Source organism: Rhincodon typus, chromosome 20 (assembly GCF_021869965.1).
Source record: "Rhincodon typus isolate 14 chromosome 20, sRhiTyp1.1, whole genome shotgun sequence".
NCBI classification, from domain to species: Eukaryota; Metazoa; Chordata; class Chondrichthyes; order Orectolobiformes; family Rhincodontidae; genus Rhincodon; species Rhincodon typus.
The window spans coordinates 40,911,206-40,934,120 of record NC_063351.1 but is presented as its reverse complement, the minus strand read 5'-3'; the positions used below and the strand labels follow the sequence as shown (position 1 = coordinate 40,934,120).

The 22,915-nt window shown below is 41.7% G+C and overlaps 1 long non-coding RNA gene across 1 annotated transcript; it reads right to left on the bottom strand.

Annotated features, from left to right (window-relative positions):
* Positions 1-318: 318 nt before the first annotated feature.
* On the bottom strand, positions 319-19,903 carry LOC125485546. Its single transcript, XR_007264257.1, has 3 exons — positions 19,805-19,903; positions 14,303-14,504; positions 319-443 (listed from the first exon to the last, which is right to left on the bottom strand). It is a non-coding gene; the product is annotated as an uncharacterized LOC125485546 (long non-coding RNA).
* Between the last annotated feature and the right edge of the window lie 3,012 nt (positions 19,904-22,915).

Sequence of the window (22,915 nt, the reverse complement as noted above, 5' to 3'; positions counted from 1 at the left end):
CCTATAACACAGATGCACATATGAAGTCAAACTAACACACACACATAATCTGTTCATACACACATATAATCACACTTAAACATGCTCATCCATTCACACTTAAATACACATAATCACACTTCCAAGCTGTACTGATCTCTTAGATCCACACATTATTTTGTGAGACCCGTTCTCTGTCTGCTAGCAATTGCTGGCAACTGCTCAAATACTATGACATTAAACTATTGAAATTGTCCAGGGCATGTGGTAGCAAATGAAGGCACTTAGACCCTAAATCTTTATTTACCCAAATCACGATACAAATCGTTCCCACAACAAACAATGTCTTATCCTGGTTACTCTGCTTTGACAGCCCGCTGGGCCTGAATCCATTCTCCGTAACTTGAAACCTGGCTTCAGCAGATAAACGCATTTTGAAAGCGGCAGATTCCAGTTCCTTGAGGCTGAAACCCAAAAAAACCATCATTGGTAAAAGGTGAAAACTAAACCATAACAAATTATTGGAGAATGCTGAATCAACATCCAGAGAATGATGAAGGAAGATCATCCAAAAATAAGATGAAAATTAATAACACGTAGCCTGCGTACTGATTCATACATTGCAACTACACTTAGGTACACATGTGCCCAGCTAATAAACACTGCAGACATTGAGCATCGGTACTAGAGGGTGCAAATCTTGAAAGTGGCAAAAAGGGTGTGAATCAAGCCAGCTTTTTAATCTTGGGCAGTGTTGAGATTCTTGAGTGTTGTTGGAGCTGAACTAATTTAGCAACTAGAATGTATTCTATCACACTCTTGGTTTTTGCCTTGTAGATGGTGGACAGGTTTTGGGGAGTCACGAGGTGAGTTATTCACCTCAGAATTCTAAACACCTAACCTGTGCTTGTAGCCATCATGTTTATGTTATTTATAGTAACTGAACTGATCCAGTTCAGTTTCTGGTCAATAGTAATCCCCCAGGATATTGATGGTAGGAGATTCAGAGATAATAATGCAATTGAAAGTCAAAAAGAGGATGCTTAAATTCAATTCAGTTGGAGGTAGTCATTGTCTGGCACTTGTGTGGCACAAATGTTATTTGCCACTTATCAGCCCAAGTCTGAATGTTGTCCAAGCCTTGCTGCATGTGGGCTACTTCAATATCTGAGGAGTTTTGTAAATCTTAATGAACATTTTGCAATTATCAACAAACATCTCCACTTTTAGCCTTATGATGGAAGAAAACTCAATGATGCAGCAGCTGAAGATATTTGGTCCTAAAACACTACCCTGAGGAACTCCTACAGTGAGGCCCTGGGGCTCAGACTGTCGACCTCCAACAACTAGGACCACCTTTCTTTGCACCAGGTATAACTCCAACCAACATAAAGTCTCCCTCCTGATTTCCATTGAGTCCAGTTTTGCTGGGGTTCCTTGATGCCACACTTGGTCAAATGCTGAGTGTCATTAAGCAGGTTAGTGCTGACTAAGTGTCACTTGTTAGGATATCAACAACACCCTCCATCACTTTGCTGTTCATTGAGAGGGGCAAATGGAGTGGTAATTGGTGATTGGACTCTGGAATCAAAAATACAGTTTGTAAATTTATGGGTGGGCCAAATTAAGGGAAATAGTTAATTCTGACAAGGGATGCTAAAGTTACTTGAGAACTTAATAAACTTACAGAATTAGCAAATGAAGTTGAGATAAATCTGAGGTAACACACATATATGGGAAATTAGGAGCTTGCTAATTAATTAGAAGGTCTGAGTCTGTGTGGCATAGAGGAGCAAAGGGATCTTGGAGTACAAATACATTCATCACTACAAGTGGTACCATAGATTAGCATACAGCCATAAAAAGGCTATAAACTAGTAGGCTTCATTTCCAGAGGGATAGCATTGAAAAGTCAGGAGTTTATGCTAAACCTGTATCAAACATTGACTAGACCACACTCAGTCTCTGTATCTGAGTGTATTTCTAAAAGAGTCTCTGTAACTGAGTGTATTGCTAACAATCTATTCGAGATATACTCAAGTTGGAGATTTTATTTTATTCATTCATAGGAGGTAAGCATTAGTGGCTGTGTTAGCATTTATTGTCCATCCCTAGTTGCACTTGAGAAGGTGGAGGTGAGCTCTCTCTCCTTGGACTTACACAGTTAATAGTAGGGCCCTGGAGAATGTTGCCAAACAAAGAGACCTAGGGGTGCAGGTACATAGTTCCTTGAAAGTGGAGTCGTGGCTAGATGGGACAGTGAAGAAGGTGTTTGGTTTGCTTGCCTTCATTGGCCATAACATTGAGAATAGGAGTTGGGATGTCATGTTGCAACTGTACAGGATATTGGTGAGGCCACTTTTGGAATACCGCTTACAATTCTGGTCACCCTTCCATATGAAGGATATTGTTAAACTTGAGAGGGTGCAGTAAAGATTTACAATGATGTTTCAGGGACTGGAGGGTTTGAGCTATAGGGAGAGGCTGGAGAGGCTGAATAGGCTGGGGCATTTTTCCCTGGAGCTTTGGAAACTGAGGGGTGACCTTATCGAGGTTAATAAAATCATGAGGGGCATGGATAGAGTGAATAGCCAAGGTCTTTTTTCTGGGGTGGGGGAGTCCAAAAATAGAGGACATAGGTTTAAGGTGAGAGGGGAAAGGTTTAAAAAGGACCTGAGGGGTAACTTTTTCACGTAGAGAGTGGTGCATGTATGGTGAGCTACCAGAGGAAGCGATGGAGGCAATTAAAATCATCTGGATGGGTATATGAATAGGAAGGGTTTAAAACAATATGGGCCAATTGCTGGCAAATCGGACTAAGTTAGATTGGGATGTCTAGTCAGCACGGCCGAGTTGGACCAAAGGGTCTGCTTCTGTGTTCTATGACCGTATCTTTCCTTGACAGTATTGGTAGGATTTAGCACCACATAGTCTTGATGAGACAACATCCTGTTTTGCATTGATTTACCATCCACTTGTATGGCACTATCAGCATGCTAAACTGGAAAGATTCAGAATATATCTAAAAGCTTAAAACTGGGCAAATGTGAGATGCTGTGGGCCATCTGCAGCAGTAGTTTTGTATTCGACCACAATCTGTAACCCATAGCCTGGCACATCCTTCATTGCCATTACCATCAAGCAGGGAGATCAACCCTGGATCAATGAAGATTGTGGGAGGGTATGCCAGGAACAGCGCCGTGCATAATTAAAAATGAGTTATCAATCTGGTGAAGCTACAACACAGGAATAGCTGTATGACAAACAGCAGAAGCTGAAGCAATAAAGCCAACAACCAATGGATCAGACCTAATCACTGAAGTTTGCTACATCCAGTCACAAATAGTGCTGGATAGTTCTGTTAAGCAACACATATTCACCAATGACAACTGACGAATGGTCAGTTTGGGTTCCACCAGGACCACTCAGTTCCTGACCTTATTATCGCATTGATCCAAAGATGGATAAAAGTGCTGAATTCAGAGGTGAGCTGTGAGTGATCACCCTTGATATTAAGACAGAATCTGACCATGTGTGGCATTAAGAGCAGCGTGATGGCTCAGTGGTTAGCACTGCTGCCTCACAGCGCCAGGCACCTGGGTTCGATTCCAGCCTCGGGTGACTGTTTGTGTGGAGTTTGCAGGTTCTCCCTGTGTCTGCGTGGGCAACCGCTGGGTGCTCTGGTTTCCTCCCACAGTCCAAAGATGTGCAGGCTACATGGATTATCCATGAGAAATGCAGGGCTACAAGGACAGGAAAGAGGTCAAGGTGGGATGCTGTTCGGAGGGTCGGTGCAGACTTAATGGGCTGAATGGCCTCCTTCCGCACTGTAGGGATTCTATGATTCAAGGAACCCTAGCAAACCTGGAGTCAAAGGGAAAACCCTCCACTGGTTGGAGCCATACCTAACACAGAGGAAGATGTTTGTAGTTGTTGACACAGAACAACTGGGACATCTCTGCAGGAGTCCCTCAGGGCTGTGTCCTAGGTCCAACCACCTTCAGGTGCTTGCTGCAGTGTTCCAGCGAAGCCCAATGCAAACTGGAGGACAACACCTCATTTTCCGCTTGGGGACCCTGCAGCCCTCCAGACTCACTATTGAGTACAATAATTTTAGGGCCTAAACTCTCCCATGTCCCAGCCCCCTACCCCACACACTAGGTCTTGTTACCACATAGCCTGCCATTACACACCCCCTGTTGTTAGTCACTAACAGTCCCCATTAACAACTATTCACCCTCCCAGCCTGATTGTTAGCAACTCCTTTGTCTGTCTAACTGTCTTTCTCTCTCTTTGGGCTCTTTCCTTTCATTTACTCCCTACCCCACCCACCTCCCTATTTTCTGCATACAAACTGACGTTTTCCCAGCCACCATCAGTTCTGAGGAAGGGTCACCGGACCCGAAACGTTAACCCTGTTTTTTCCTTCACAGATGCTGCCTGACCTGCTGAGCTTTTCCAGCAACTTTGCTTTTGTTGCTGAGTTACAGCATCCGCAGTTCTTTCGGTTTTTATTCAGGTGCTTCATCATTGACTTTCCTCTATCATAATTTGAGAAGGGGTGCTATTTGTTGATGATTGTACAATGTTCAGCACCATTCATGACCCCTCAGATATTGAAGCATCTGTGTGAACATGCAGGAAGATCTGGTCAATATTCAGGTTTGAGCTAATAAAGGATAAATAACACTTGCCCATGCATGTGCCAACCAATATCCATCTCCAAGACATAATCCAAACATCTCCCCTTTGACATTCAATAAAATAACCATCACTGAATCTCACACCATCAGCATTCTGGGGAGGCACGTGGCTACCATTAACCAGAATTGTAACTGCATCAGCCACATAAGTACTTTGGGTACAAGAACAAGTGAGAGACTGGCAATTCTGTGCCTAATAATGCACCTCATGGCTTCCCAAAGCTTGGCCACCATCTACAATAAGTACAATGGAAATCTGTCCATTTGCCTGAATGAGTGCAACTCTATATGTTTAAAAGTCTCTTGAGTGAAGACATTCTCCTCATCTCAGTCCTAAATATTTTGTGTCTGTGCTGTCTAGCTCTTGAGTCTCCTGCCAGGTGAAACATCCTCCCAGCATTTACTCTGTCCAGCCTTGGTTACTCCTTTAGGCAGTCTGCATATCACATAGCTTAGGTTTAGTTTATTAATGTTAACTGATTGATATTAATAATTAAAATTATTATACAGGTACGGAGACAAAGCTGTATCACCACCAACACTTTACATTCAACTAAAGAATAATTGAATGAAATAGCTAAACAAAGAATTTTTAAAACTTAAAATTAATTTTATCAATATTTAATGATGCTTTCCAGCGCAATCTTGACAATGCCTGTGCAAAATTGAGAAAGTGTCTGATTTATTCGCATCTTGTGGAGCTTTGAGGTTCTTGACTGTCCCAAAAACTGAACTTTGGCAATCCAGCAAAATACTCCAGACAAAACAGATCACAAAGCTCCCTGTCTCTGTCAGATACAAAGAGAGCGACAGACAGAAGGAGCAAAGAGAGACAACAAAGACTGAGAGAAATAGCGAGATGTAGAAAAGGGCATAAGGAGAAAAAGGAAATAAACAGTCTGAGATAAAGAAAAAGTGGGATAGAGAAGAAAGATGGAGAAAACGTACCGACATAGAACAGGAGTAGGCCATTTGGCCCTTCAAATCTGCTCTACCATCTCAATAAGATCTTGGTTAATCTGATTGTAAACTCAAATCCCCACTCCTACCTACCCTAAGGATCTATCCACCTCTGCTTTAAAAGCATTCAAAGATTCTGCTTCCAGGAAGAGAGTTCCGAAGACTGTGAAAGAGAGAGGAAAAGAAAGAAACCCCGAGAGGCAGATGTGAACAAACTGAGAGAGAAGAGAAATAAATGACCGTGCCAGCTGGAAAGGGAGATGGAGAGGAAAAGGACAGAGATGGACAGATGAAGGGAAAGGAGAGAAACTGAAAATAAAATTGAAGGGCAGAGATGGAAAGGAAAAGTGAAACAGGGATGGAGAAAGAGAGAATGGACAAATGAAAACATGCAGGGACATAGGGAGAGGGGGAAAGGCAGGGAGAGGAAGGAAAACATTTTCAGTGAGGGGACTCCACTTCTACACTTGCTCACTTCACAGAGTAAAAAAAAAACTGCTGAAAAATGCCCTGCCCTTCAAAGTGAAACCCTTCAAAGTGAAACCCTTAAACAGAAACACTCCAGGATTTAGAATCATAGAATCCCTACATTGGAGAAGGAGGCCATTTGGCCCATTGAGTCTGCACTGACCTTCTGAACAGCATTCCATCCAGACCCAGCTGCCCACCCTATCCCATAACCCTGATTTAGCATGGCCAATCCACCTAACCTGCACAACTTTGGATTGTGGAAGGATACCAGAGCACCTGACAAACCCACGCAGACATGGGGAGAACATGCAAACTCCACACAGACAGTCACCCCAGGCTGGAATCAAAACCTGGGTCCCTGGCACTGTGAGGCAGCAGTGCTAACCACTGAGCCACCGTGCTGCCCTAAGTGTTAGTGTAGGGTGAGCACAACTCTTCAAACAGACCCACCAATTTATAAATATTATACTGCACAGAGGGGAGAGTGTTGAGCCACAGGGAAACTCCTGGTTTCGATATTGTAAATATTTAATGTTGTGAGCAAGCCTTTAGAGCTGAATGTACGATTCATAATTGCCTTCGCCAAAAGGGGAATTCAGAAAACCCACTAGTCATTTCTGCAATTACAGTCATTGTGATGAAAAATAACCAGGCAACAGTCTTGTGGTATCTGGCAGGTCCTGAAAAAGTGAATATTGACTGGGGAATGCTGACTTCCAAAACTGACCTGAAATGCACAAACAACACAGGGACCAGTGGATGAAGAAACTTTGCCAGTTTTTAACTTTCAAAACGCTCAGGTTCTGGAATTGTTCACATCTAGACCACTCAAACAAGCCCGAGGTTAAGGGACACAGATCAAACAAATTAAAAATTGAATTGCTTTATTCAGAGTTATTTATTTATGACACCTTGATATTTTATACTGGAACCAAGTAAATAACAAGTTGTCGGCAGTATTTTTGATTCTTGTTTTTTAGAAAGAAACTTGAGTATGTTTAACAATTCTGAGGTATTCTGTTTATATTAATATAATTCATTACAACACCAAAAATGCAGCAGAAGGTTAATTACAGCACCTGTGTCGTCCACAAGAGGGAAGCACTGGGTTCTGGCAAAGATCTACCTTGGCACCTGGGAATCTGGCAGACATGACTCAACTCAAAACAACTGCAAGCCAATTTTTAAATAAAATTTCTGCTTATCTATGTCCCTTTCTGTCCTAATCAATGTGGTATAATGAAATTCATGATGATTTGGCTGATTACATAACTCTGATTTCAATAAATGAGAAGGTGCCAGTGAAGAATGGGCATAGGAAGATAGAGGCCTTAGACACTACACTAGAGAGCTGTATTGGATAACCTGCTGTGTGCAGATGGAAATAAAGGAATGTTACAGTATATAGGGAATTGAACATGTTGGATCAATTGAAGGGCTTGAAAAAGAACTTAAGCTAATTTCAAAGCCTTACCATGAATTGACAATACTCTAGAGATTAAAAATAAGAATAGAATATTTCAACAGTAAGAAGGAAAAATCCAAGCACTCACTCAGGTTGGTCAGGTGCAACAGCTCATAGGAATAACAGCACCATAGAGATCTTGTCACTACCTCAACCATCTGATGACATGGAAGGCCAACAGTGACCACAGATGGGAGCTCTGTAAATATCAGTTTCAGTGCTATAGAATGGCTTCCAGCTGACACACAAAAGAGTAGGGACATCAAGTTAGCATGTTCTTATATGCTGCAGGTCCAAAAGTGGATCATGTTCAAGACAAAGTGAGGAAGCAAGCTCTACAGAATGTATTAATTAAATCATTTGACACACAACTTCAGAAGATATATAGAGTTAGAATGGGCGAGATTCAATCACTGAGCTCAGCACTTGGGAGAATCAATTGAAGCCTTTGTAATGGATTTTTTAAATCCAGTAAGATGTTGCAGGTACAGAATTTGAAAAGATGAGTTAGTTAGAAACTGGATAGTAGTGTTGGGGGATGCGAAATAATGACACTTATTTCAAGCCATGGAGAATTTAATGCTGTGCAGGCAGAAATTAGAGCCCAAAATTGGTCAGTACCATGAAGAAAGATTGGGAACTCTTCTGACACAGTGGGATAGGTAGGCCCTGAGATTAAGAGTTTAGACCCGAAGGGTAGGTTTAGTTGTTTCCCACAGTTTGTTTAACTTTTACTAAGGATGACATGATATTGTCTGCAGAGCATTGGTCAATTTAATAACTGGTTAGGTGGACCCAGATCTTTTCTTGTATTAGAATTCTTTCTTTTTACAGTCTTTAAATTTTGTCTTTTTTCACTCAGAGAGAGAGGGAGAGAGAGGTGTTCTTTGCAGGCTTCTGGATGTCTCCAATTGCATTAGAGCTAGACTAATTCAAAGGCTGTCATTAGGCAGTTTTTCCTTAAGTCAAAGGCTTCTGGTAACATTCAGTTTTATAAATCATCCATCTCACTGCCTGAAAAATAACATAACCTTGCACAGCTAACGTTTACACCGCATATTCCCATTTGATCTGAACGTTGCAAAACCTCTCTTGGTACTTGTCACTCTACAGCAATCCAACTTCCATTTTCCAGTTTATAATCCAAAGGAAAAAATATATAGTGCTTTACACTGAAAAAATAGAAGCACATTTTGTGAAACTTCTGATCTTGCACTCATCAGGATATTTCACCAGAAAACCAATAATGAAGAAAATCAACCCAATGTAAAACTCCAGGAGGCACAGATTTTAGGGGCATGGACAAATTACCATGATGCTTAATGAGAGAATGAAATGTCAGTGGAATATATATAATGAGGAATTGGGATACCTGATTTTTGAGAAGAAATGCAGAATTAATCTAGGCCTCTTGGAGAGACTGAGTATTTCAGAATGAAGATGAGATAGAATACCAGCAAGATTTTCCAAAGCTATTCATAGGTTTCATCTAATTGAAACATATGACTGCAAGAATTTTCTTAACTCATCTGTTTGTGCAGCCCTGAAAAAACTCCCTATCCTTTGATAGAAAAAGTAAAATCTCAGTTAGACAGCATGATGAAAGTGGGTCATATTGACAGAGACAGAACTGACACATTGGTGCTCAGGGCTAGTAACTGTTCCCAAGACAGTTGAAGAACTAAGATTTGTATGTGGATCTCATGCAATTAAACAAGTGAGTTAGGAAGGAAATCCTTCTCAGTCTGATGGGAGACAACACTTTGGCTGAGTGAGCAACAAGCAAGTTTTTCACAAAGTGGATGCCAACGATGGGTTCTAACAGATAGCCTTTGATCAAAAAGTCAAGATTATTGACTACGTTTGTTGCACAATTCAGGTGGTTTTACTTTGACCATCTACCATTCTACAAATCAAAGATTTTCCAAAGGGAAATTTCTAGAATCCTGGAAGGGAAACAAACCTATTTATCATCTGGATATATTCTCATGCATGGCAAAATAAAGAAGAATGTCAGTGCTGTGTTAAAGACACTACAGAATGCAAGCCTGACACTAAATAAGAAAGGTCAGTTCTTTAGAATGATGATTACACTTCTTGGATTCATTATCCAAAAACAAGGCATCACGAGCAGGTCGGAGGCTGGGTCTTCTCCAGCAGGTAACTCAACTCCTCTCTCGCCAGTGCATGTCCTTCATCTACAGGGCTCAAGTCAGGAAAGTGATGGAACACTCCCCACTTACCTGTATGAGTAACAACACTAAAGAAGCTCACACTAACCAAGACAAAGCGGCTTGTTTGATTTGGAACTACATACAACATTTTAAACATTCACTCTGTCCACTACTGACACAAGATAGCAGCAGCACTTTTCATTATACAATCTACAAGCAGTAACATATCAAGGCTCCTTAAACAGCACATGCCAAACCTATGACCACCACAGTATTCCCTGCAAACCACACACCATCCTGATTTATCAGCCATTATCGCATTAAATGGCAGAACAAACTCGATGGGTCAAATGGCCTATTTCTGCATCTGCATCTCATGGTCTTTTGGACTTGGAACAATATTGCCCTTCCTTCAGTGTCGCTGTATCAAATTCCCTCAATAACAACACAGTGGGTGTATCTACAACAAATAGACTGCAATGGCTCAAGAAGGCAGCTCACCATCACCTTCCCCAGGGCAACTAGGGTTGGGAAATGAACACTAACCCAGCCAATGAAGCCCACATCCCATGAGTGAATAAAAAGTATTCAAAGAAGACAAGATCCATAGGTATTGTTCTTTCTAAAGATTTTTATTTGCTAGACCTCTAAGGTCTGTGCGTGGTAGTGGAAACCAATGCGTCAGTGCGCCAATGGGTCATGCAGCTTAGAGACACTGTTGCTCATCAGTGAATTTCTAGCATTGAATTGAATAAATGATGTGCAGTACTTCTTAGCTAGTGGCAAAGATTGTCTCCAATTTAACCAATTGTACTCAACCCACAAAAGAGCTTTTGATAAAGGACAGCAATAATATTGAAATCAGGAACAGACTGCAGGTTTTGAAAAGATTAAAAAACTAATTTCCACTGATGTTCAAACAAATAACAATCCAGGCTTCATCACTATAATAGTCACAGATGCATCATTCACAGGTCCTTACTTCCCAGTGGAAACTCATGGAATATGAATACCAATCTATTCCATTACGAGAACTTTGTCAGAGAGTGAATGGAGGTGTTTAATTATGGAGATACAGGGTTAAAAATTTGGAGACTAAACCATGGGACTGAAATTCTAGATCATGATGGACCACAAGCTTTGGGTCACATTATTAGGGCCAAAAGAAATCTGAAAAATGACGCTACACTTGCAAAGACTCAGGATTAGGGTGATGCGATATAGCTATGGAATAGTCTACGTTCTGGGTAATGTGCAAGGAACAGTGGATGCATTCACAAGAGCAGCAGTGAATTGAGCAGAAGGAAAGGATCTTATTCGGGTAGAAGTAGAGTTTTATTCTACAGCAATAGCCAACACTTCCCAGCAACTGAGGGAAAATGCAGACAAATTCATGCAGCTCAAAAATCTGACAAGAAGTGCACAAGGGTCAGACACGCTGTCTGCACGGGTGGTCGGAATACAGTCCAACAGACCAAGTGCTGAAAAAATACCATCAGCAAAAACAACACTTGACAATAGTGGAAAATTTGTTAATGTAAAATGGTCATATGGGTTTACCAAAGTCGACGAGTCGAGAATGTTCAGATACTCCACAGGGAACATTTGGTGTCACAAAATGCAGACCAAGTGCGCAACAATCAGGGACATTGCCAAATATTTCGAAGGACACAAGATTGCACTTTGCCATGCCAAACGTGTCCCACAAACAGTCAATGCCAACAGCAGCAATAATTTCATTAAGATTTCTGGAATGAACTAGAGGCCAGGAGGCATTGCTTTAGAATTAGGGGCAACCCCTTCAGGACAGAGGTGAGGAGAGCTTTCTTTTCTCAGAGGCTTGTGTGACTTTGGAACTCTCTGCCTCAGAGAGTGGTGGAGAAGGGGAGGGGGGCGGTCAATGAATATTTTTAAGACAGGTCGATAGATTTTTGTTAGGCAGTAGAATCAAAGGTTTTCAGAGGTAGGTGGGAATATGGAATTTGAAACACAAACAGATCAGCCACGATCGTGCTGAATAGCTTAGCAGGTTCAATGGGACGAATGGTCTACTTCTGCTCCTGTTTCTTATGTTCAAAAGCTCGATTAAGAATCCAGATTTAGGACTAGCAGCTCTGGATATGAATTCTGCTTTAGGACCAGCGGCTTCAGATAGAAGTCCAGATCTAGTATCAATAGTTCTGGATATCAATCCAGATCTAGGACCAATATCTTTGGAAATGAATCCGGACCAAGGACCAGTAGCTATGGATATGAATCCGGACTTAGCAACATCCGCTTTTGTACAATTTTTAACAACATTTTTTTCTGGATTTTTCAACTATTAAACTATGATCTAGTCTATATTTCTCCAAAAATTATAAAGTCATTGTCATTTGGATCTTGCAGAGAATGGTCAGTCCAGCCTGTCACTATGGAACTGGAGGCAAGGCTCTCTGATTTCATTCGGGCTGTTGATACCGCTCCACCATTTAATTCAATCATGGTTGATCATTCAATAAAGTGACATTTTTCCTCACTATCTCCATAACCCTTGATGCCACGTGTCTCCAGAAATTTATCGATTTCCATCTTGGATATACTCAATGATTGAGCTTCGACAGTGGTCTGAGGTAGAGAGTTCCAAAAATTCACCAATGTGAAGAAATTCCTCATCATCTCAGATTTAAATTACATGTCCCTTATTTTGAGATTAGCCCCCTAGCCCTCAATTCATCAACCAGTTGAAACACCTGATCTACATTCTCTCTGTCATACCCTGTAAAATTTTAATGAGGCCACCTCTCATTCTTCACTACTGTAAAGACCTAGTTTCATCAATCTCTCTTCAGTAACAATCTGACCATCTCAGGGAGTGATCTGGTGAATCTCCAATTCACTCCCTCTTTGGCAAATGTATCTTTCCTTAAATAAGGAGACTGAAACTGTAAACTGTATGCCACACAAGGTCACACCAACGCTGTACACACAACTGCAGCAAGACATCTTTACAAATACCCTTGTAATGAAGGCCAACATACCATTTCCTTAATGAACCTTACAAAACAGAGATCTCATTATCTGGTTATTAACTACCTGTTTTAGGTCCGTAAATTGCTGCTCTTGCTCCATCCAGAGATCTGTGTACAATCCTGATCACTAGACCACAGGGACATATCTGAGGATTTGTGTAGGTACAGAGGATGCAATTAAACAATATGATGGATTGGGTACCTAAACTGCAAGGTGAGACTATTATTCTAATCCTGGCAAAGACTGAAAATCTTTTAAAATGAAAGGAATCCTCTCAACACCAACAGAAAGAAAACAGAAATGTGGGCAAAGATCCACATTTTAAACTTTGACTGTAACGAATGAACAAATGTACATCATCCAAAATTATTGAACAGATGAATTCCATTTTTTCAAATAAAAAGGTGAATTTCACTTTAAAGAGTTGCTACAAGCATACATCTCATGTTGTAAGCTCTCACATTACTTCCTGCTAAAATGTGGGACCACGTGTAATCTCACTCTTTCCTCCTCATGGAATCTGGATTTATTGATGATGCAAAGACAGATAGTAAAGTATATTGTAAAGAAGGTGTTAAGTAGCTGCAGATGAATATTGATAGTCTGAATGAGTTGGCAAAATTCCAGTAGATGAGAGTATAATGTAGGAAAATGTGAAGTTGATCATTTGGGAAAGGAGGATATAAAAGCAGAGCATTAATTAAACAGAAAACAACTGCTGAATTCTGAGATGTAGGGGAACCTAGATGTTCGAATGCATGAGTCACAAAAAGTTAATTGCAGGTGCAGCACATGATCAAGAAGGCTAATGGAATACTATCCTTAATTGTGGGAAGAATTGAACATAAAAGCAAAGATGTTATGCTGCAGTTTTGTGGGGCATTGGATATCTTGAATACTGTGTACAGTTTTGTTCTTTTTATTTAAAGAATGATGTTAATGGGTTGGAGGCAGTTCAGAGGAGTTTTCTTAGATAAATGAAGAAAGGCTGAAAGACTGTCTTCACTGAAGTTTAGAAGAGTGCATGGTGACTTGATTGAAGTGTAAAGATCCTGAATGGTCTTGATGTGAAATATGGAAAGGATATTTTCTGTTGTGGGATTCAAAACCAGGCACTGTTTTGAAGTGGGAAGTTGCCTTTTTTGGAAAGAGATGTGATTTCTATTTTCACAAATAGCTTTGTGACTTTGGAATTCTCTGCCTTAGAAGGTTTTGAGGGCAGGTTTGTTAATGTGTTTAAGGAGGAGATAGCTAGTTTATTGTAATGCAGTGAAATCAATGATTATTGGGGTAGACAGAAATATGGAATTCAGGACACGAATAGATCAGTCATGGCCTTATTGAATAGCAGAGCAGGCTAAAGGGGCTGAATGATCTACTTCCGCTCCAAACTGTTAAACACCTTTTATAATATCTTTTGGGCATGTGTAAGAAGCCATTGAAATAACAGCATGAGATCACACGGAACTGTGTCCTGACTGTGTAGAGTAGAGAGAGGTCATCTCTTACTCTGTCCTCTACACTCTGCATATACTTACTAATACGAATGAGATTCACTGACAGTGGTGCGGACTCCCTTCTGTCGATAGCCCAAACATGATCTCACTACATGGTAGCAAGCAGTGATCAGACCAATAGAACCAGACGTAAACAGCAAGGCAGCACCTGAAGCAGCAGTTTATTGCAGGGGATGAAGGATGAGGTTAATTCAGCAATCTGACCACAGAAGGGGCAATAAGCCTGAAAAAGAAAAATATAAAGATGCATGTCAAGTTAGCAGAAAGAACGACTGTGCCTTGGCAGTATTAGGGAACGTGTGTGGAAAAAGTATCAATCACCATTTTGCAAGCTATTGTGCAATAGCATGAAGAAGGTCCATAGATGGGAAGAAGACAATAGCTCACAGCAAAGATATCCCATTGAGAAAGAAGGATTGTAGGAAGATGATAAACCAAATTCGATTAAAGGTAAAGATAACATCAAATTGAAAGATAAAACTTGCAATGTGGCAAATACTAGTGGTAAGGCAGAAGTTTGAGAAAGTTTTAAAACCAACAAAAGATGGTCCAAAAAGAAATGAGAAATAAACTTTGAAACTAGACTTGCAAGTAATATCAAGATGGACAGTAAGAACTTCTTTAACTATATAAAAAGGAAGAGACAGGCCATTGTTAACATAGGCCCCTTAGAGGATGAGACTGGGAAAATAAAAATAGGAACCAGGAAGTGGCAGATGAATTGAATAAATACTTTGTATCAGTCTTCACTGCAGAGAACACTAACAGAATTCCAAAAATAATAAATAAACAAGGGCCAAAAGTGGCAGTGGAAATAAACATATTATCACAAGAGAAAAGTACTAGGGAAATTAATGAGGCCAGAAGACTAGTAAGTCCCCTGAATCTTTTGGGTGGCATCCTGGGATACTGAAGGAAGTGGCTGCAGATATAGTGGATGCACTGGCAATAATCTTCCAGGAATCAAAAGATTTCAGAAACATCCCAGAGGATTACAAAGTTACTAATACAACACCCTTTGCATCAGTCTTTACAGCAGAAGATACTAATAGCATTCCAAAATTACTAAATAAACAAGTGAAAAGGGAGGAGAAGTAATAAATACAACAACTATCAGTGGGAAAATTGCCAGAGAAACTAATCGGTCTAAAGACCAACAAGTCCCCAGTACATGATGGGATGCATCCTAGGATACAAAAAAGACTGGCTGTAGAGATAGTGGATGTACTGTTAGTAATCTTCTCAGAATCATTACCTTCTGGAAAAAACCTAGGGTACTTTTTTTCTCATGGGATGTGGGCATTGCTGGCTGGGCCAGATTTTATTGCCTGATTTGGTGTCATCAAGAAGGTGATGATAAGTTGTCTTCTTGACCCACGGCAGCCCATTTTCCATTGGTAGACCCATTAAAATTTTAGGGAAGGAGTTCCAGGATTTTAATCCAGTGACACTGAAGTAATGGCGATATATTTCCATGTCAAAATGGTGAGTGGCTCAGAGGAGAACTTGAAAGTGGTGATGCTCCCATGTATCGGCTGCCCTTATCCTTGTAGATGGAAGTAGTTGTGGAATTGACAGGTGCTGTCTAATGAGTTTTTGTGAATTTCTGCAGTGCATCTTGTAGATGGTACACACTGCTGCTATATAGTGACAGTGGTGGAGGTATTGGATTCTTGTGGATGCGGTGCAAATCAAGCGGGCTGCTTTGTTTTAGATGGTGTCAAGCTTCTGGAGCATGTTAGAGCTGCACTCATCCAGGCAGGTGGACAATGTTCTTCATACTTGTCCCTTGTAGATGGTGGACAAACTTTGGGGAGTCAGGAAATGAGTTACTCTCTGCAGTATTCTAGATGCTCTTATAGCCACTGTGTTTCCATGGCTAGTCCAGTAAAGTTTCTGTTCAATGGTTAACCACCAGGATATTGACAGAAGGGATTCAGTGATGATAACACAATTAAATCTCAAAGGACAATGTTTAGATTATTTCTTATTGAAGATGATCATTGCCTGGCATTTGTGTGGTGCAAACACTACTTGCCACTTTTCAACCAGATCTTGCTGCTTTTGGACATGGACTGCTTCAGTATTTGAAGTTTCGCCAATGGTGCTGAACATTGTGCAATCATAGAATCATGGAGTCATATAGTACAGAAAGGGCCCTATGGCCCATCGAGTTTGCAATGACATAATAACCACTAAAGGCGTGCTAATCCCAATTTCCTGCATTGTCTCTAATCTTTAAAGGTTATGACATTTCAAAAGCTCATCCAAATATTTTTTAAAGGTTGAAAGGTTTCTGGCCTTCACTATCTTCCCAGGCAGTGCATTCCAGATGCCCACCACCCAATGTGTGAAAAATGTTTATTCTTAAATCCTTTCTGAATCTCCAGCCCCTTACCCTAAAACTATGCCTCTCATGATTGACCCCTCAACCCAGGGGAACATTTGCTCCCTACTCACCCCATCCATACCCTTCATCATCTTATACACCTCAATCATGACCCTCATCAGCCTTCTCCTCTCTAAAGAAAACAATCCAAGCATATCTAGTCTTTCCTTATTGTTCAGTTACTCCAGCCCAGGCTATATCGTGGCGAACCTCCTTTGTACCACCTCTAGTGTTATCATAGAATCCCTACAGCATGGAAACAGGCCCTTCAGCCCAACAAGTCCACACTGACCCTTGGAGCATCCCACCCAGACCCATCTCCCTATAACCCACCTAATCTACACATCCCTGAACACTATGGGCAATTTAGCATGGCCAATCCACCTAGCCTGCACATCTTTGGACTGTGGGAGGAAACTGGAGCACCCGGAGGAAATCCACGCAGACACGGGGAGAACGTGCAAACTCCACACAGACAGTCGCCCGAGGGTGGAATCGAACTCAGGTCCCTGGCACCGTGAGGCAGCAGTGCTAACCACTGAGCTACCGTGCCACCCCCATCAAATTCAAGTGCCAAAGAAGTGGGCTGCTTTGTCTTGGAGGATATCAAGCTTCTTGAGTGTTGTTGGAGCTGCAATCATCCAGGCAAGCAGGAAGCATTCCATCACACTCCTGACTTGTGCCTTGTAGATTGTGGGCAGACTTTGGGTTGTCAGGTGGTGTTAATCATATCCTTCTGTAGAACGCTGACCAAAACTACACACAATACGCCAGCTGTGGCCTGACCAACGCTCTGTACAACACCAACATTACTTCTTATACTCTATGCCACTACTGCTGAAAGCAAGTGTTCCATATGCCTTTGTAACTATCCTATTCACATGCTCTGCTAACTTCAGGGATCTGTGAATATTTACACCAAGATCACTTTGCACCTCTGAGCCACCCTGTGTCCTGCCATTCATGAAATACTCTCTCATCCTGCTGTTTCTTCTTCCAAAGTGCATCACTTCACACTTATCAGGATTAAATACCAGTTGAAACTGCTCAGCCTATCTGACCAACCCATCTATATCTTCCTGTAACCTAAAACCATCTTCTTCACTATTAACCACCATACCAATCTTGGTGCCATCTGCAAACTTGCTTAACATTCCCCTTGCATTCTTATCAATATCGGTGGCTTAGGGGTTAACACTACTGCCTCACGGCGCCAGGGACCCGGGTTCAATCCCAGCCTCGGGTGACTGTCTGTGTGGTGTTTGTACGTTCTCCCCGTGTCTGTGTGGGTTTCTTCCGAGTGCTCTGGCTTCCTCCCACTGTCCAAAGATGCACAGGTGAGGTGGGTTGGCCACACTAAATTGCCCGTAGTGTCTAGGTTAGGAAATGCAGGGATAGGATAAGGGGTGCGTCTGGATGGGACGCTCTTTGGAGGGTTGATGTAAACTCGATGGGCCAAATGGTCTGCTTCTACGCTGTAAGAATTCTATGATTCTATGTATATAACAATCAATAAGGGTCTCAGTACTGATCCTTGTGGTACAACGCTGAACACTGGCCTCCAGTCACTTGCAGAGCCTCTACCATTACCCTTTATGTCCTATTACTAAGCCAGTATTCTGATCCATCTTGTCAAGTTTCCCTCAATTCCATGGGCTTTAACCTTCTCAATCAGTCTCCCATGTGATCCCTTGTCAAAAGCTTTGCTAAAATCTATTCAAATTACAAGGAGGGCTTGTCTTTGAGGAGAGGTTTAGTAGATTGTGCCTCTAAACTAATTGGAATTAAGAAGAATGAGATGCGACCTTTCTGAAACATACAAGATTCTTTGGAGACTTGACCAGGTAGATGCCATAAACTCTCCTCAATGATTGCAACTTTACCAATGCTCCCACTCATTGCATAATTTCCAAACTTCTTAATTGTAGAGTTACCTGATCTCCCCATGCATTTGTTATGTTTGTCCCATTTTCCTAGTTGCCCAGGGTAGTACTGAGGTGGGTAGATACTTTTCAATCAACCTGTTTAGACGTATTATTAAACACGGATGGAGCAGGTAGCACTTGAGCCAGGGCCTCCCAACCCAGAGGAACAGATACTTTTGCTGCACCGTAAGAACTCTCGTTTAAAATGGACGAATCATTTCTATACTGTAAATTTGCTGACTGAGCAGATTTCAGCCAGCAATACCCCACTCCTGTTCGTGGATGAAACATGGCTGTACGTGAGCATCGGTGAAAGTCTGATTGCAACTCCCTTACAATAGGAAGCCCTTTCAAGGTCACTGTCTTGGCTCAGGGTGAGGCAGCAAAAAAAAACATTTGTGGAACCCAACCTCCAGCACGTGGCAGTAGCAGAGAAAAAATAAATAAAAGAATTTTTTTTAAACAATGAATAATAGTTCTTTGATCTCTTACTCTGTGATCTTTGACGCACAAACACCTGACTATGATATTAGTTTGAGACAGAGAGAGAATCGGTTGTTTCTGGTTAAATGAGGCAATGTCTTGGGGAAAATAGCAGACATTTCAGTAGAATGTGCTAAATGTTTGTAAGCGGATCGCACAGCTGGGCTATTAGCTGTTACATCAGCTCTCGCGGTACAAGGTGTGCAGGAGACAAACAGAATAGTTTAAAAGGCATCTGAATTGTTCACATTCTTGAGGCTGTTGCTGTTCAGAAGCTGGGTGGTCAGCACTCTCCAGGAATCCCATATAACATCCCTGCAATCAATTCGAGTGTCCTGATGTTCCATATTACTGGATCCTTCTATGGACGTTAAAAGATGCCCTGGTCATTTTGCATTGAAGAGTGGGGTCAACGATTAAAAGCAAAGTTCTTGTGATAATACATCACAAAAAAAACATGGGCCCACTTTCCTTGTCGTGGGTTTTAGTTGATTCTGTGGCTTCTTTTTGATCTTCCTCAAATCACTTGCTTTCCCCCGCTTACAAATTATCTCTTTGAACTACAAAACCTGACCCCTTGTGTTAACAGTCTATTTAACAGTCTCTAGTACTCAAACTCCTTGTGTGATTTTCAATGAACAGCTCCCTGCCTATGCAAGGACAGCACAGGATCAGTTCTGTATGAGATATATACACAAACAAATGAGGTCTCTTGAGATCTCTTACCTACTTCTTAGATGGTAGACAGAACTTCGGTTCAAAGTTTAATTCTCTGTTAATGTGGCCCTCTTTTGGATGGTGTCTTCCAGTCTCTGGGACTTGAACCCACTAACCCCTAACACCTGCCTCACACACTTAACCACTGAAGGATTGTCTAATGAGCAAAATTTAAACAGGTTGGGACTCTACTCACTGGAGTTTAGAAGAATGAGAGACAACCTCATTGAAACATAAAGGATACTTAAAGGGCTCAACAAGGTAAATGCTGAGAGGATGTTTACCCTCATGAGAGAGTCTAGGACCAGAGGGCATGATCTCAGAATAAAGAGATGCCAATTTAAGACTGAGTTGAGAAGGAATTTCTTCTGTTAGAGGGTTGAGAGACTTGGGAACAACTTGTCACAGAGAGCTGTGGGGTAGGGTCCTTGTGTACATTTAAGGCTGAGATAGATAGACTCTTGATCAGTAGGGGAATTAAGGGTTAGGGAAAAAATGAGGAAGTGGACATGAGGAATGTCTGATCAGCCTTGGTGTTATTGAATGGCAGCAGATAAGAGGGGCCGAAAGGCTTACTCCTGTTCCTGTTTCTTATAGTTTATGACTAACCCATCACGAGAGCTGGATGGGCTTTAAATGAACTCAAATTCAAAACTTTTAAAATTGGAAGGCGAATATTGTTTAAAAGCAAAGTACTGCCGATGCTGTAGATCAGAAATGGAAGCAGAAAGTGGTGGATAAACTCAGCAGATCTGGCAGCATCTGTGGAGAGAGAAACTGTGTCAATATTTCGAGTCTGATATGACTCTCCTGAACAGTTAGAAGCCAGGAATTCCAAACAATTTGCGCGTGAACAGGATAATTAAACTTTTACTGTTATCAAGACAGAAACAGCAAAATGTCAACATTAACCGGTTAATAGGGACTGGAAAATCAAGCTGGAGTGAGTCACAACCACCCCCCCACACACACCCAAACCCAAACCTTTTTCCAGCCCTTAATATCTAGTTAACCCTCTCGCTTCGCTTCATGGGCAGGACTCATCCCTCCATTCTCATACAAAAGATACACTCCCCAACATCTTCAATTAACCACTAGCCTGCTGGTCTTTACTTTGAGGTTAGCCGGACACGGGTTGAGAGGAACATTTCAGTTACGTCCTCAGTGATAATCTAACTGTCCCCAGAGAGAGCTGGAGGTCACTGAGGAGTCACCTCCGAGGCTGCAATGTATGTTTCTTCAATTTGTGAGACCGATTAGACTCGGTGCTCGTGCCCAGCGCTGGCCTACTTTTCACATCTCTCTCACTCTCTTTTTCAATAAAGAAAGGGGGAAATAAGACACCGATTGAAGTTCCAGACTGTCTATTCCCATTGCGGTACATGCAGAGCAGATAATTGTTCGTTAAATGGTGCTCTGATTCCCCCCCGTTCTCAATGGTCCTTTTATATTCCAGCTGTAAGTTTCCAGGCTGCATTTACTTTCCTGACTTCAAACTCCCTGTGTGTCTCGTTGGGTTAGCTGTACCTCCCAGAGTGTCACTGAGTCGTACTGGTAGGAAGGATCCTGACTTACTGTTCTGCGGTAGCTGATCATAGCCCTGGGAGCGCAGGGCGGGGGGAGGGGAATGTGTGTATGCGTACGGTATGTGTGTTTGAGGCAAATGAAAATGTGTGTGAGGTGGACTTTGTGTCAAAGTATCTCTAATGTGTGTCTTTCCCTGTATGTGTCTTTTTGTGTGGGTGATGGACGTATGTGTGAAGTGTCTATGATGAGTGTCTATGTCTGAATGTGTCAACTACATGTGTTTCTGTCTGTCTCTGTGTGTGTGCAAGTATGTGTGTGTCCAGGAATGTGAGTTTGTAACTGTGTGTGCGTGCTTATGTATCTCCAGGAGTCTGTGTGTATCTGTATGTTGAGATATGATTATAATTATACATTATAATTGTACATTTGCCTGTGACTGTGTATGTATGATGGGGTGTGACAGTGTCTGTGTTTCTGAGTGGCTCAGTGTGTATGTCTGTGTCTATTCTGCACAGGTGTTTGGATGTGTGCCTGTGAGTGTTTCTGTGTGCGTGTCTGTCTGGGTCTTTGTGTGTGTGACTATGAGCATATCTGTGGGTGTGTTAGTGCCTGGATCAGTGTTGAGCTCTCCTCTCCTGCTAACACTCAGCCACGGGTGAAGGATGTCTGTTCAAGCATCAATTAGTGAAATCGCACTCAGCAAGATGAACCACATCTTCAGAAGAGGAGAGTTGCCTCTCATTTGCCAATACCCCAGACTTAAAATTCTCATCCTCATGTACGAATCCCATGCTTTCATCACTCCCTTAACCTCCATAATTTCCTCCAAACCCAGCCTTAAGATCTTCATTAATCTGAACCTGGCCTCTTGAGCATTCCTTTCTGAGCCACCTAGGATCTACTCTCTAGAATTACCATCATAAATCCTGATATCACCTCACCTCTCTCTCCTCCTTTAAGACCCTTCCTGAAACCCAACTGTTAGTTCAAGCTTTTAGTCACCCTCCTTTGGTTATGTCCAGTTGCCCTCATGTCTCTGTCAACAACTTGGGCACTTTTTTTACATTACCAAAGCTGTCCAAATGCAATATGTTATGGTTCTTGAACAAAAGTATTGGTTGTATAAATGGATAATATCTTTCCTTTCTGAAGACAACTTATATAAAAACTAAGCATAGCCAATGTTTATTGGAAGGAAGGTGGCAATTCTCAGTCTGAGCCCACGCGAACAGGTGCTTGCACTGAGCTCCAACATGTTGGGTGGCCAGAATATCCTTCTTTGAAAAGCTCTGGAAATTTTCTTTTTAGATTTCAGTCCGATGATCCATGAGACAAAACAGAGCCAACATTCCGGAGAATGTGAGTAAAATGTTTACTCCGGAATGTTCCCGAGAAGCCAAGAGCCACACACCAACACGCCAAGTCAAGAATCTGAGACTCTCCCACATGCCAAACTATCAGATTATCATCTAGCTTTGTTGAAATACTCTCTGCCCTAGTGATTTTCTTACCTGATAGACTCACACGGGTCAATTAATTAACTAGTTAAGGGTCATTGTGCTCATATTTAGTTCCCTAATTCTCCCATCTTCC